Source organism: Rhynchophorus ferrugineus, unplaced genomic scaffold (genome assembly GCF_030347505.1).
Source record: "Rhynchophorus ferrugineus isolate W39M unplaced genomic scaffold, kcgeb_rfMv2 rfM3, whole genome shotgun sequence".
Lineage (NCBI taxonomy): Eukaryota > Metazoa > Arthropoda > Insecta > Coleoptera > Curculionidae > Rhynchophorus > Rhynchophorus ferrugineus.
Window position 1 is genome coordinate 41,654,766 of NW_027472582.1, and position 17,690 is coordinate 41,672,455.

Consider the following 17,690-nt stretch of genomic DNA (forward strand, 5'->3'; position numbering starts at 1 on the left):
CGATTTCGCTCCAATTCACATTCTAAGTAATATTCGGCATGCTAATTACGTTGCCGATTGCCAAATTGCATTATCTCTTATAGTTTCCGAGATATGGACAATCGAAATTTTACACCTTAGAGTCTGTTTCTAACTGGGGTCAAAATTGTAAAATGGTCTTACGAATTAGCGATTTCGTTCCAATTCACATTCCAAGTAATATTCGGCATGCTAATTACGCTGCCGATTGCCAAATTGCATTATCTCTTATAGTTTCCGAGATATGGACTATCGACATCTAACAATATTGGCTCTGCTTCTAACTTGGGCCAGAATTGTAAAATGGTCTTATGAAATAGCGATTTCGCTCCAATTCACATTCCAAGTAATATTCGGCATGCTAATTACGCTGCCGATTGCCAAATTGCATTATCTCTTATAGTTTCCGAGATATGGACTATCGACATCTAACAATATTGGCTCTGCTTCTAACTTGGGCCAGAATTGTAAAATGGTCTTATGAATTAGCGATTTCGCTCCAATTCACATTCTAAGTAATATTCGGCATCCTAATTACGTTGCCGATTGCCAAATTGCATTATCTCTTATAGTTTCCGAGATATGGACAATCGAAATTTTACACCTTAGAGTCGGTTTCTAACTGGGGTCAAAATTTTAAAATGGTCTTACGAATTAGCGATTTCGTTCCAATTCACATTCCAAGTAATATTCGGCATGCTAATTACGCTGCCGATTGCCAAATTGCATTATCACTAATAGTTTCCGAGATATGGACTATCGACTTCTAACAAAATTGGCTCTGCTTCTAACTAGGGCCAGAATTGTAAAATGGTCTTACGAATTAACGATTTCGTTCCAATTCACATTCCAACTAATATTCGGCATGCTAATTACGTTGCCGATTGCCAAATTGCATTATCTCTTATAGTTTCCGAGATATGGACAATCGAAATTCTACACCTTAGAGTCTGTTTCTAACTGGGGTCAAAATTGTAAAATGGTCTTACGAATTAGCGATTTCGTTCCAATTCACATTCCAAGTAATATTCGGCATGCTAATTACGCTGCCGATTGCCAAATTGCATTATCTCTTATAGTTTCCGAGATATGGACTATCGACATCTAACAATATTGGCTCTGCTTCTAACTTGGGCCAGAATTGTAAAATTGTCTTATGAGTTAGCGATTTCACTCCAATTCACATTCTAAGTAATATTCGGCATGCTAATTACGTTGCCGATTGCCAAATTGCATTATCTCTTATAGTTTCCGAGATATGGACAATCGAAATTTTACACCTTAGAGTCTGTTTCTAACTGGGGTCAAAATTGTAAAATGGTCTTACGAATTAGCGATTTCGGTCCAATTCACATTCCGAGTAATATTCGGCATGCTATTTACGCTGCCGATTGCCAAATTGCATTATCTCTTATAGTTTCCGAGATATGGACTATCGACATCTGACAATATTGGCTCTGCTTCTAACTTGGGCCAGAATTGTAAAATGGTCTTATGAATTAGCGATTTCGCTCCAATTCACATTCTAAGTAATATTCGGCATCCTAATTACGTTGCCGATTGCCAAGTTGCATTATCTCTTATAGTTTCCGAGATATGGACAATCGAAATTTTACACCTTAGAGTCGGTTTCTAACTGGGGTCAAAATTTTAAAATGGTCTTACGAATTAGCGATTTCGTTCCAATTCACATTCCAAGTAATATTCGGCATGCTAATTACGCTGCCGATTGCCAAATTGCATTATCTCTTATAGTTTCCGAGATATGGACTATCGACATCTAACAATATTGGCTCTGCTTCTAACTTGGGCCAGAATTGTAAAATGGTCTTATGAATTAGCGATTTCGCTCCAATTCACATTCTAAGTAATATTCGGCATCCTAATTACGTTGCCGATTGCCAAATTGCATTATCTCTTATAGTTTCCGAGATATGGACAATCGAAATTTTACACCTTAGAGTCGGTTTCTAACTGGGGTCAAAATTTTAAAATGGTCTTACGAATTAGCGATTTCGTTCCAATTCACATTCCAAGTAATATTCGGCATGCTAATTACGCTGCCGATTGCCAAATTGCATTATCACTAATAGTTTCCGAGATATGGACTATCGACTTCTAACAAAATTGGCTCTGCTTCTAACTAGGGCCAGAATTGTAAAATGGTCTTACGAATTAACGATTTCGTTCCAATTCACATTCCAACTAATATTCGGCATGCTAATTACGTTGCCGATTGCCAAATTGCATTATCTCTTATAGTTTCCGAGATATGGACAATCGAAATTCTACACCTTAGAGTCTGTTTCTAACTGGGGTCAAAATTGTAAAATGGTCTTACGAATTAGCGATTTCGTTCCAATTCACATTCCAAGTAATATTCGGCATGCTAATTACGCTGCCGATTGCCAAATTGCATTATCTCTTATAGTTTCCGAGATATGGACTATCGACATCTAACAATATTGGCTCTGCTTCTAACTTGGGCCAGAATTGTAAAATTGTCTTATGAGTTAGCGATTTCACTCCAATTCACATTCTAAGTAATATTCGGCATGCTAATTACGTTGCCGATTGCCAAATTGCATTATCTCTTATAGTTTCCGAGATATGGACAATCGAAATTTTACACCTTAGAGTCTGTTTCTAACTGGGGTCCAAATTGTAAAATGGTCTTACGAATTAGCGATTTCGTTCCAATTCACATTCCAAGTAATACTCGGCATGCTAATTACGTTGCGGATTGCCAAATTGCATTATCTCTTATAGTTTCCGAGATATGGACTATCGACATCTGAAAATATTGGCTCTGCTTCTAACTTGGGCCAGAATTGTAAAATGGTCTTATGAATTAGCGATTTCGCTCCAATTCACATTCTAAGTAATATTCGGCATCCTAATTACGTTGCCGATTGCCAAATTGCATTATCTCTTATAGTTTCCGAGATATGGACAATCGAAATTTTACACCTTAGAGTCTGTTTCTAACTGGGGTCAAAATTGTAAAATGGTCTTACGAATTAGCGATTTCGGTCCAATTCACATTCCGAGTAATATTCGGCATGCTATTTACGCTGCCGATTGCCAAATTGCATTATCTCTTATAGTTTCCGAGATATGGACTATCGACATCTGACAATATTGGCTCTGCTTCTAACTTGGGCCAGAATTGTAAAATGGTCTTATGAATTAGCGATTTCGCTCCAATTCACATTCTAAGTAATATTCGGCATCCTAATTACGTTGCCGATTGCCAAGTTGCATTATCTCTTATAGTTTCCGAGATATGGACAATCGAAATTTTACACCTTAGAGTCGGTTTCTAACTGGGGTCAAAATTTTAAAATGGTCTTACGAATTAGCGATTTCGTTCCAATTCACATTCCAAGTAATATTCGGCATGCTAATTACGCTGCCGATTGCCAAATTGCATTATCACTAATAGTTTCCGAGATATGGACTATCGACATCTAACAAAATTGGCTCTGCTTCTAACTAGGGCCAGAATTGTAAAATGGTCTTACGAATTAACGATTTCGTTCCAATTCACATTCCAACTAATATTCGGCATGCTAATTACGTTGCCGATTGCCAAATTGCATTATCTCTTATAGTTTCCGAGATATGGACAATCGAAATTCTACACCTTAGAGTCTGTTTCTAACTGGGGTCAAAATTGTAAAATGGTCTTACGAATTAGCGATTTCGTTCCAATTCACATTCCAAGTAATATTCGGCATGCTAATTACGCTGCCGATTGCCAAATTGCATTATCTCTTATAGTTTCCGAGATATGGACTATCGACATCTAACAATATTGGCTCTGCTTCTAACTTGGGCCAGAATTGTAAAATTGTCTTATGAGTTAGCGATTTCACTCCAATTCACATTCTAAGTAATATTCGGCATGCTAATTACGTTGCGGATTGCCAAATTGCATTATCTCTTATAGTTTCCGAGATATGGACTATCGACATCTGAAAATATTGGCTCTGCTTCTAACTTGGGCCAGAATTGTAAAATGGTCTTATGAATTAGCGATTTCGCTCCAATTCACATTCTAAGTAATATTCGGCATCCTAATTACGTTGCCGATTGCCAAATTGCATTATCTCTTATAGTTTCCGATATATGGACAATCGAAATTTTACACCTTAGAGTCTGTTTCTAACTGGGGTCAAAATTGTAAAATGGTCTTACGAATTAGCGATTTCGGTCCAATTCACATTCCGAGTAATATTCGGCATGCTATTTACGCTGCCGATTGCCAAATTGCATTATCTCTTATAGTTTCCGAGATATGGACTATCGACATCTGACAATATTGGCTCTGCTTCTAACTTGGGCCAGAATTGTAAAATGGTCTTATGAATTAGCGATTTCGCTCCAATTCACATTCTAAGTAATATTCGGCATCCTAATTACGTTGCCGATTGCCAAGTTGCATTATCTCTTATAGTTTCCGAGATATGGACAATCGATATTTTACACCTTAGAGTCTGTTTCTAACTGGGGTCAAAATTGTAAAATGGTCTTACGAATTAGCGATTTCGTTCCAATTCACATTCCAAGTAATATTCGGCATGCTAATTACGCTGCCGATTGCCAAATTGCATTATCACTAATAGTTTCCGAGATATGGACTATCGACATCTAACAAAATTGGCTCTGCTTCTAACTTGGGCCAGAATTGTAAAATGGTCTTACGAATTAACGATTTCGTTCCAATTCACATTCCAACTAATATTCGGCATGCTAATTACGTTGCCGATTGCCAAATTGCATTATCTCTTATAGTTTCCGAGATATGGACAATCAAAATTCTACACCTTAGAGTCTGTTTCTAACTGGGGTCAAAATTGTAAAATGGTCTTACGAATTAGCGATTTCGTTCCAATTCACATTCCAAGTAATATTCGGCATGCTAATTACGTTGCCGATTGCCAAATTGCATTATCTCTTATAGTTTCCGAGATATGGACTATCGACATCTGACAATATTGGCTCTGCTTCTAACTTGGGCCAGAATTGTAAAATGGTCTTATGAATTAGCGATTTCGTTCCAATTCACATTCCAAGTAATATTCGGCATGCTAATTACGCTGCCGATTGCCAAATTGCATTATCTCTTATAGTTTCCGAGATATGGACTATCGACATCTAACAATATTGGCTCTGCTTCTAACTTGGGCCAGAATTGTAAAATGGTCTTATGAATTAGCGATTTCGCTCCAATTCACATTCCAAGTAATATTCTTCATGCTAATTACGCTGCCGATTGCCAAATTGCATTATCTCTTATAGTTTCCGAGATATGGACTATCGAAATTTTACACCTTAGAGTCTGTTTCTAACTGGGGTCAAAATTGTAAAATGGTCTTACGAATTAGCGATTTCGTTCCAATTCACATTCCAAGTAATATTCGGCATGCTAATTACGCTGCCGATTGCCAAATTGCATTATCTCTTATAGTTTCCGAGATATGTACTATCGACATCTAACAATATTGGCTCTGCTTCTAACTTGGGCCAGAATTGTAAAATGGTCTTATGAGTTAGCGATTTCACTCCAATTCACATTCTAAGTAATATTCGGCATGCTAATTACGTTGCCGATTGCCAAATTGCATTATCTCTTATAGTTTCCGAGATATGGACAATCGAAATTTTACACCTTAGAGTCTGTTTCTAACTGGGGTCAAAATTGTAAAATGGTCTTACGAATTAGCGATTTCGTTCCAATTCACATTCCAAGTAATACTCGGCATGCTAATTACGTTGCGGATTGCCAAATTGCATTATCTCTTATAGTTTCCGAGATATGGACTATCGACATCTGAAAATATTAGCTCTGCTTTTAACTTGTTCCAGAATTGTAAAATGGTCTTATGAATTAGCGATTTCGCTCCAATTCACATTCTAAGTAATATTCGGCATCCTAATTACGTTGCCGATTGCCAAATTGCATTTTCTCTTATAGTTTCCGAGATATGGACAATCGAAATTTTACACCTTAGAGTCTGTTTCTAACTGGGGTCAAAATTGTAAAATGGTCTTACGAATTAGCGATTTCGTTCCAATTCACATTCCAAGTAATATTCGGCATGCTAATTACGCTGCCGATTGCCAAATTGCATTATATCTTATAGTTTCCGAGATATGGACAATCGAAATTCTACACCTTAGAGTCTGTTTCTAACTGGGGTCAAAATTGTAAAATGGTCTTACGAATTAGCGATTTCGTTCCAATTCACATTCCAAGTAATATTCGGCATGCTAATTACGCTGCCGATTGCCAAATTGCATTATCACTAATAGTTTCCGAGATATGGACTATCGACATCTAACAAAATTGGCTCTGCTTCTAACTAGGGCCAGAATTGTAAAATGGTCTTACGAATTAACGATTTCGTTCCAATTCACATTCCAACTAATATTCGGCATGCTAATTACGTTGCCGATTGCCAAATTGCATTATCTCTTATAGTTTCCGAGATATGGACAATCGAAATTCTACACCTTAGAGTCTGTTTCTAACTGGGGTCAAAATTGTAAAATGGTCTTACGAATTAGCGATTTCGTTCCAATTCACATTCCAAGTAATATTCGGCATGCTAATTACGCTGCCGATTGCCAAATTGCATTATCTCTTATAGTTTCCGAGATATGGACTATCGACATCTAACAATATTGGCTCTGCTTCTAACTTGGGCCAGAATTGTAAAATTGTCTTATGAGTTAGCGATTTCACTCCAATTCACATTCTAAGTAATATTCGGCATGCTAATTACGTTGCCGATTGCCAAATTGCATTATCTCTTATAGTTTCCGAGATATGGACAATCGAAATTCTACACCTTAGAGTCTGTTTCTAACTGGGGTCAAAATTGTAAAATGGTCTTACGAATTAGCGATTTCGTTCCAATTCACATTCCAAGTAATATTCGGCATGCTAATTACGCTGCCGATTGCCAAATTGCATTATCACTAATAGTTTCCGAGATATGGACTATCGACATCTAACAAAATTGGCTCTGCTTCTAACTAGGGCCAGAATTGTAAAATGGTCTTACGAATTAACGATTTCGTTCCAATTCACATTCCAACTAATATTCGGCATGCTAATTACGTTGCCGATTGCCAAATTGCATTATCTCTTATAGTTTCCGAGATATGGACAATCGAAATTCTACACCTTAGAGTCTGTTTCTAACTGGGGTCAAAATTGTAAAATGGTCTTACGAATTAGCGATTTCGTTCCAATTCACATTCCAAGTAATATTCGGCATGCTAATTACGCTGCCGATTGCCAAATTGCATTATCTCTTATAGTTTCCGAGATATGGACTATCGACATCTAACAATATTGGCTCTGCTTCTAACTTGGGCCAGAATTGTAAAATTGTCTTATGAGTTAGCGATTTCACTCCAATTCACATTCTAAGTAATATTCGGCATGCTAATTACGTTGCCGATTGCCAAATTGCATTATCTCTTATAGTTTCCGAGATATGGACAATCGAAATTTTACACCTTAGAGTCTGTTTCTAACTGGGGTCAAAATTGTAAAATGGTCTTACGAATTAGCGATTTCGTTCCAATTCACATTCCAAGTAATACTCGGCATGCTAATTACGTTGCGGATTGCCAAATTGCATTATCTCTTATAGTTTCCGAGATATGGACTATCGACATCTGAAAATATTGGCTCTGCTTCTAACTTGGGCCAGAATTGTAAAATGGTCTTATGAATTAGCGATTTCGCTCCAATTCACATTCTAAGTAATATTCGGCATCCTAATTACGTTGCCGATTGCCAAATTGCATTATCTCTTATAGTTTCCGAGATATGGACAATCGAAATTTTACACCTTAGAGTCTGTTTCTAACTGGGGTCAAAATTGTAAAATGGTCTTACGAATTAGCGATTTCGGTCCAATTCACATTCCGAGTAATATTCGGCATGCTATTTACGCTGCCGATTGCCAAATTGCATTATCTCTTATAGTTTCCGAGATATGGACTATCGACATCTGACAATATTGGCTCGGCTTCTAACTTGGGCCAGAATTGTAAAATGGTCTTATGAATTAGCGATTTCGCTCCAATTCACATTCTAAGTAATATTCGGCATCCTAATTACGTTGCCGATTGCCAAGTTGCATTATCTCTTATAGTTTCCGAGATATGGACAATCGATATTTTACACCTTAGAGTCTGTTTCTAACTGGGGTCAAAATTGTAAAATGGTCTTACGAATTAGCGATTTCGTTCCAATTCACATTCCAAGTAATATTCGGCATGCTAATTACGCTGCCGATTGCCAAATTGCATTATCACTAATAGTTTCCGAGATATGGACTATCGACATCTAACAAAATTGGCTCTGCTTCTAACTTGGGCCAGAATTGTAAAATGGTCTTACGAATTAACGATTTCGTTCCAATTCACATTCCAACTAATATTCGGCATGCTAATTACGTTGCCGATTGCCAAATTGCATTATCTCTTATAGTTTCCGAGATATGGACAATCGAAATTCTACACCTTAGAGTCTGTTTCTAACTGGGGTCAAAATTGTAAAATGGTCTTACGAATTAGCGATTTCGTTCCAATTCACATTCCAAGTAATATTCGGCATGCTAATTACGTTGCCGATTGCCAAATTGCATTATCTCTTATAGTTTCCGAGATATGGACTATCGACATCTGACAATATTGGCTCTGCTTCTAACTTGGGCCAGAATTGTAAAATGGTCTTATGAATTAGCGATTTCGTTCCAATTCACATTCCAAGTAATATTCGGCATGCTAATTACGCTGCCGATTGCCAAATTGCATTATCTCTTATAGTTTCCGAGATATGGACTATCGACATCTAACAATATTGGCTCTGCTTCTAACTAGGGCCAGAATTGTAAAATGGTCTTATGAATTAGCGATTTCGCTCCAATTCACATTCCAAGTAATATTCTTCATGCTAATTACGCTGCCGATTGCCAAATTGCATTATCTCTTATAGTTTCCGAGATATGGACTATCGAAATTTTACACCTTAGAGTCTGTTTCTAACTGGGGTCAAAATTGTAAAATGGTCTTACGAATTAGCGATTTCGTTCCAATTCACATTCCAAGTAATATTCGGCATGCTAATTACGCTGCCGATTGCCAAATTGCATTATCTCTTATAGTTTCCGAGATATGGACTATCGACATCTAACAATATTGGCTCTGCTTCTAACTTGGGCCAGAATTGTAAAATGGTCTTATGAGTTAGCGATTTCACTCCAATTCACATTCTAAGTAATATTCGGCATGCTAATTACGTTGCCGATTGCCAAATTGCATTATCTCTTATAGTTTCCGAGATATGGACAATCGAAATTTTACACCTTAGAGTCTGTTTCTAACTGGGGTCAAAATTGTAAAATGGTCTTACGAATTAGCGATTTCGTTCCAATTCACATTCCAAGTAATACTCGGCATGCTAATTACGTTGCGGATTGCCAAATTGCATTATCTCTTATAGTTTCCGAGATATGGACTATCGATATCTGAAAATATTAGCTCTGCTTCTAACTTGTTCCAGAATTGTAAAATGGTCTTATGAATTAGCGATTTCGCTCCAATTCACATTCTAAGTAATATTCGGCATCCTAATTACGTTGCCGATTGCCAAATTGCATTATCTCTTATAGTTTCCGAGATATGGACAATCGAAATTTTACACCTTAGAGTCTGTTTCTAACTGGCGTCAAAATTGTAAAATGGTCTTACGAATTAGCGATTTCGGTCCAATTCACATTCCAAGTAATATTCGGCATGCTATTTACGCTGCCGATTGCCAAATTGCATTATCTCTTATAGTTTCCGAGATATGGACTATCGACATCTGACAATATTGGCTCTGCTTCTAACTTGGGCCAGAATTGTAAAATGGTCTTATGAATTAGCGATTTCGTTCCAATTCACATTCCAAGTAATATTCGGCATGCTAATTACGCTGCCGATTGCCAAATTGCATTATCTCTTATAGTTTCCGAGATATGGACAATCGAAATTTTACACCTTAGAATCTGTTTCTAACTGGGGTCAAAATTGTAAAATGGTCTTACGAATTAGCGATTTCGTTCCAATTCACATTCCAAGTAATACTCAGCATGCTATTTACGCTGCCGGTTGCCAAATTGCATTATCTCTTATAGTTTCCGAGATATGGACTATCGACATCTAACAATATAGGCTCTGCTTCTAACTTGGGCCAGAATTTTAAAATGGTCTTACGAATTAGCGATTTCGTTCCAATTCACATTCCAAGTAATATTCGGAATGCTAATTACGTTGCGGATTGCCAAATTGCATTATCTCTTATAGTTTCCGAGATATGGACTATCGACATCTGACAATATTGGCTCTGCTTCTAACTTGGGCCAGAATTGTAAAATGGTCTTATGAATTAGCGATTTCGCTCCAATTCACATTCCAAGTAATATCCGGCATGCTAATTACGTTGCCGATTGCAAAATTGCATTATCTCTTATAGTTTCCGAGATATGGACTATCGACATCTAACAATATTGGCTCTGCTTCTAACTAGGGCCAGAATTGTAAAATGGTCTTATGAATTAGCGATTTCGCTCCAATTCACAATCCAAGTAATATTCGGCATCCTAATTACGTTGCCGATTGCCAAATTGCATTATCTCTTATAGTTTCCGAGATATGGACTATCGACATCTAACAATATTGGCTCTGCTTCTAACTAGGGCCAGAATTGTAAAATGGTCTTATGAATTAGCGATTTCGCTCCAATTCACATTCCAAGTAATATTTGGCATGCTAATTACGTTGCCGATTGTCAAATTGCATTATCTCTTATAGTTTCCGAGATATGGACTATCGAAATTTTACACCTTAGAATCTGTTTCTAACTGGGGTCAAAATTGTAAAATGGTCTTACGAATTAGCGATTTCGTTCCAATTCACATTCCAAGTAATATTCGGCATTCTAATTACGCTGCCGATTGCCAAATTGCATTATCTCTTATAGTTTCCGAGATATGGACTATCGACATCTAACAATATTGGCTCTGCTTCTAACTTGGGAAAAAATTGTAAAATGGTCTTATGAATTAGCGATTTCGCTCCAATTCACATTCCGAGTAATATTCGGCATGCTAATTACGCTGCCGATTGCCAAATTGCACTATCTCTTATAGTTTCCGAGATATGAACTATCGACATCTAACAATATTGGCTCTGCTTCTAACTTGGGCCAGAATTGTAAAATGGTCTTATGAGTTAGCGATTTCGCTCCAATTCACATTCTAAGTAATATTCGGCATGCTAATTACGTTGCCGATTGCCAAATTGCATTATCTCTTATAGTTTCCGGGATATGGACAATCGAAATTTTACACCTTAGAGTCTGTTTCTAACTGGGGTCAAAATTGTAAAATGGTCTTACGAATTAGCGATTTCGTTCCAATTCACATTCCAAGTAATACTCGGCATGCTAATTACGTTGCGGATTGCCAAATTGCATTATCTCTTATAGTTTCCGAGATATGGACTATCGACATCTGAAAATATTAGCTCTGCTTCTAACTTGTTCCAGAATTGTAAAATGGTCTTATGAATTAGCGATTTCGCTCCAATTCACATTCTAAGTAATATTCGGCATCCTAATTACGTTGCCGATTGCCAAATTGCATTATCTCTTATAGTTTCCGAGATATGGACAATCGAAATTTTACACCTTAGAGTCTGTTTCTAACTGGCGTCAAAATTGTAAAATGGTCTTACGAATTAGCGATTTCGGTCCAATTCACATTCCAAGTAATATTCGGCATGCTATTTACGCTGCCGATTGCCAAATTGCATTATCTCTTATAGTTTCCGAGATATGGACTATCGACATCTGACAATATTGGCTCTGCTTCTAACTTGGGCCAGAATTGTAAAATGGTCTTATGAATTAGCGATTTCGTTCCAATTCACATTCCAAGTAATATTCGGCATGCTAATTACGCTGCCGATTGCCAAATTGCATTATCTCTTATAGTTTCCGAGATATGGACAATCGAAATTTTACACCTTAGAATCTGTTTCTAACTGGGGTCAAAATTGTAAAATGGTCTTACGAATTAGCGATTTCGTTCCAATTCACATTCCAAGTAATACTCAGCATGCTATTTACGCTGCCGGTTGCCAAATTGCATTATCTCTTATAGTTTCCGAGATATGGACTATCGACATCTAACAATATAGGCTCTGCTTCTAACTTGGGCCAGAATTGTAAAATGGTCTTACGAATTAGCGATTTCGTTCCAATTCACATTCCAAGTAATATTCGGAATGCTAATTACGTTGCGGATTGCCAAATTGCATTATCTCTTATAGTTTCCGAGATATGGACTATCGACATCTGACAATATTGGCTCTGCTTCTAACTTGGGCTAGAATTGTAAAATGGTCTTATGAATTAGCGATTTCGCTCCAATTCACATTCCAAGTAATATTCGGCATGCTAATTACGTTGCCGATTGCAAAATTGCATTATCTCTTATAGTTTCCGAGATATGGACTATCGACATCTAACAATATTGGCTCTGCTTCTAACTAGGGCCAGAATTGTAAAATGGTCTTATGAATTAGCGATTTCGCTCCAATTCACATTCCAAGTAATATTCGGCATCCTAATTACGTTGCCGATTGCCAAATTGCATTATCTCGTATAGTTTCCGAAATATGGACTATCGACATCTAACAATATTGGCTCTGCTTCTAACTAGGGCCAGAATTGTAAAATGGTCTTATGAATTAGCGATTTCGCTCCAATTCACATTCCAAGTAATATTTGGCATGCTAATTACGTTGCCGATTGCCAAATTGCATTATCTCTTATAGTTTCCGAGATATGGACTATCGAAATTTTACACCTTAGAGTCTGTTTCTAACTGGGGTCAAAATTGTAAAATGGTCTTACGAATTAGCGATTTCGTTCCAATTCACATTCCAAGTAATATTCGGCATTCTAATTACGCTGCCGATTGCCAAATTGCATTATCTCTTATAATTTCCGAGATATGGACTATCGACATCTAACAATATTGGTTCTGCTTCTAACTTGGTAAAGAATTGTAAAATGGTCTTATGAATTAGCGATTTCGCTCCAATTCACATTCCGAGTAATATTCGGCATGCTAATTACGCTGCCGATTGCCAAATTGCACTATCTCTTATAGTTTCCGAGATATGAACTATCGACATCTAACAATATTGGCTCTGCTTCTAACTTGGGCCAGAATTGTAAAATGGTCTTATGAGTTAGCGATTTCGCTCCAATTCACATTCTAAGTAATATTCGGCATGCTAATTACATTGCCGGTTGCCAAATTGCATTATCTCTTATAGTTTCCGGGATATGGACAATCGAAATTTTACACCTTAGAGTCTGTTTCTAACTGGGGTCAAAATTGTAAAATGGTCTTACGAATTAGCGATTTCATTCCAATTCACATTCCAAGTAATATTCGGCATGCTAATTACGTTGCCGATTGCCAAATTGCATTATCTCTTATAGTTTCCGAGATATGGACTATCGACACCTGACAATATTGGCTCTGCTTCTAACTTGGGCCAGAATTGTAAAATGGTCTTATGAGATAGCGATTTCGCTCCAATTCACATTCTAAGTAATATTCGGCATGCTAATTACGTTGCCGATTGCCAAATTGCATTATCTCTTATAGTTTCCGAGATATGGACTATCGAAATTTTACACCTTAGAGTCTGTTTCTAACTGGGGTCAAAATTGTAAAAAGGTCTTACGAATTAGCGATTTCGTTCCAATTCACATTCCAAGTAATATTCGGCATGCTAATTACGCTGCCGATAGCCAAATTGCATTATCTCTTATAGTTTCCGAGATATGGACTATCGACATCTAACAATATTGGCTCTGCTTCTAACTTGGGCCAGAATTGTAAAATGGTCTTATGAGTTAGCGATTTCGCTCCAATTCACACTCTAAGTAATATTCGGCATGCTAATTACGTTGCCGATTGCCAAATTGCATTATCTCTTATAGTTTCCGAGATATGGACAATCGAAATTTTACACCTTAGAGTCTGTTTCTAACTGGGGTCAAAATTGTAAAATGGTCTTACGAATTAGCGATTTCGTTCCAATTCACATTCCAAGTAATATTCGGCATGCTAATTACGCTGCCGATTGCCAAATTGCATTATCTCTTATAGTTTCCGAGATATGGACTATCGACATCTAACAATATTGGCTCTGCTTCTAACTTGGGCCAGAATTGTAAAATGGTCTTATGAAATAGCGATTTCGCTCCAATTCACATTCCAAGTAATATTCGGCATGCTAATTACGCTGCCGATTGCCAAATTGCATTATCTCTTATAGTTTCCGAGATATGGACTATCGACATCTAACAATATTGGCTCTGCTTCTAACTTTTGCCAGAATTGTAAAATGGTCTTATGAGTTAGCGATTTCGCTTCAATTCACATTCTAAGTAATATTCGGCATGCTAATTACGTTGCCGATTGCCAAATTGCATTATCTCTTATAGTTTCCGAGATATGGACAATCGAAATTTTACACCTTAGAGTCTGTTTCTAACTGGGGTCAAAGTTGTAAAATGGTCTTACGAATTAACGATTTCGTTCCAATTCACATTCCAAGTAATACTCGGCATGCTAATTACGTTGCCGATTGCCAAATTGCATTATCTCTTATAGTTTCCGAGATATGGACTATCGACATCTGAAAATATTGGCTCTGCTTCTAACTTGGGCCAGAATTGTAAAATGGTCTTATGAATTAGCGATTTCGCTCCAATTCACATTCTAAGTAATATTCGGCATCCTAATTACGTTGCCGATTGCCAAATTGCATTATCTCTTATAGTTTCCGAGATATGGACAATCGAAATTTTACACCTTAGAGTCTGTTTCTAACTGGGGTCAAAATTGTAAAATGGTCTTACGAATTAACGATTTCGTTCCAATTCACATTCCAAGTAATATTCGGCATGCTAATTACGCTGCCGATTGCCAAATTGCATTATCTCTAATAGTTTCCGAGATATGGACTATCGACATCTAACAAAATTGGCTCTGCTTCCAACTTGGGCCAGAATTGTAAAATGGTCTTACGAATTAACGATTTCGTTCCAATTCACATTCCAACTAATATTCGGCATGCTAATTACGTTGCCGATTGCCAAATTGCATTATCTCTTATAGTTTCCGAGATATGGACTATCGACATCTAACAAAATTGGCTCTGCTTCCAACTTGGGCCAGAATTGTAAAATGGTCTTACGAATTAACGATTTCGTTCCAATTCACATTCCAACTAATATTCGGCATGCTAATTACGTTGCCGGTTGCCAAATTGCATTATCTCTTATAGTTTCCGAGATATGGACTATCGACATCTGACAATATTGGCTCTGCTTCTAACTTGGGCCAGAATTGTAAAATGGTCTTATGAATTAGCGATTTCGTTCCAATTCACATTCCAAGTAATACTCAGCATGCTATTTACGCTGCCGGTTGCCAAATTGCATTATCTCTTATAGTTTCCGAGATATGGACAATCGAAATTTTACACCTTAGAGTCTGTTTCTAACTGGGGTCAAAATTGTAAAATGGTCTTACGAATTAGCGATTTCGTTCCAATTCACATTCCAAGTAATATTCGGCATGCTAATTACGTTGCCGAATGCCAAATTGCATTATCTCTTATAGTTTCCGAGATATGGACAATCGAAATTTTACACCTTAAAGTCTGTTTCTAACTGGGGTCAAAATTGTAAAATGGTCTTACGAATTAGCGATTTCGTTCCAATTCACATTCCAAGTAATATTTGGCATGCTAATTACGCTGCCGATTGCCAAATTGCATTATCTCTTATAGTTTCCGAGATATGGACTATCGACATCTAACAATATTGGCTCTGCTTCTAACTTGGGCCAGAATTGTAAAATGGTCTTATGAATTAGCGATTTCGCTCCAATTCACATTCCAAGTAATATTCGGCATGCTAATTGCGCTGCCGATTGCCAAATTGCATTATCTCTTATAGTTTCCGAGATATGGACTATCGACATCTAACAATATTGGCTCTGCTTCTAACTTGGGCCAGAATTGTAAAATGGTCTTATGAGTTAGCGATTTCGCTCCAATTCACATTCTAAGTAATATTCGGCATGCTAATTACGTTGCCGATTGCCAAATTGCATTATCTCTTATAGTTTCCGAGATATGGACTATCGACATCTGAAAATATTGGCTCTGCTTCTAACTTGGGCCAGAATTGTAAAATGGTCTTATGAATTAGCGATTTCGTTCCAATTCACATTCCAAGTAATATTCGGCATGCTAATTACGCTGCCGATTGCCAAATTGCATTATCTCTTATAGTTTCCGAGATATGGACTATCGACATCTGAAAATATTGACTCTGCTTCTAACTTGGGCCAGAATTGTAAAATGGTCTTATGAATTAGCGATTTCGCTCCAATTCACATTCTAAGTAATATTCGGCATCCTAATTACGTTGCCGATTGCCAAATTGCATTATCTCTTATAGTTTCCGAGATATGGACAATCGAAATTTTACACCTTAGAGTCTGTTTCTAACTGGGGTCAAAATTGTAAAATGGTCTTACGAATTAGCGATTTCGGTCCAATTCACATTCCAAGTAATATTCGGCATGCTATTTACGCTGCCGATTGCCAAATTGCATTATCTCTTATAGTTTCCGAGATATGGACTATCGACATCTGACAATATTGGCTCTGCTTCTAACTTGGGCCAGAATTTTAAAATGGTCTTATGAATTAGCGATTTCGTTCCAATTTACATTCCAAGTAATATTCGGCATGCTAATTACGCTGCCGATTGCCAAATTGCATTATCTCTTATAGTTTCCGAGATATGGACAATCGAAATTTTACACCTTAGAATCTGTTTCTAACTGGGGTCAAAATTGTAAAATGGTCTTACGAATTAGCGATTTCGTTCCAATTCACATTCCAAGTAATATTCGGAATGCTAATTACGTTGCCGATTGCCAAATTGCATTATCTCTTATAGTTTCCGAGATATGGACTATCGACATCTGACAATATTGGCTCTGCTTCTAACTTGGGCCAGAATTGTAAAATGGTCTTACGAATTAGCGATTTCGTTCCAATTCACATTCCAAGTAATATTCGGCATGCTAATTACGCTGCCGATTGCCAAATTGCATTATCTCTTATAGTTTCCGAGATATGGACTATCGACATCTAACAATATTGGCTCTGCTTCTAACTTGGGCCAGAATTGTAAAATGGTCTTATGAAATAGCGATTTCGCTCCAATTCACATTCCAAGTAATATTCGGCATGCTAATTACGCTGCCGATTGCCAAATTGCATTATCTCTTATAGTTTCCGAGATATGGACTATCGACATCTAACAATATTGGCTCTGCTTCTAACTTTTGCCAGAATTGTTAAATGGTCTTATGAGTTAGCGATTTCGCTTCAATTCACATTCTAAGTAATATTCGGCATGCTAATTACGTTGCCGATTGCCAAATTGCATTATCTCTTATAGTTTCCGAGATATGGACAATCGAAATTTTACA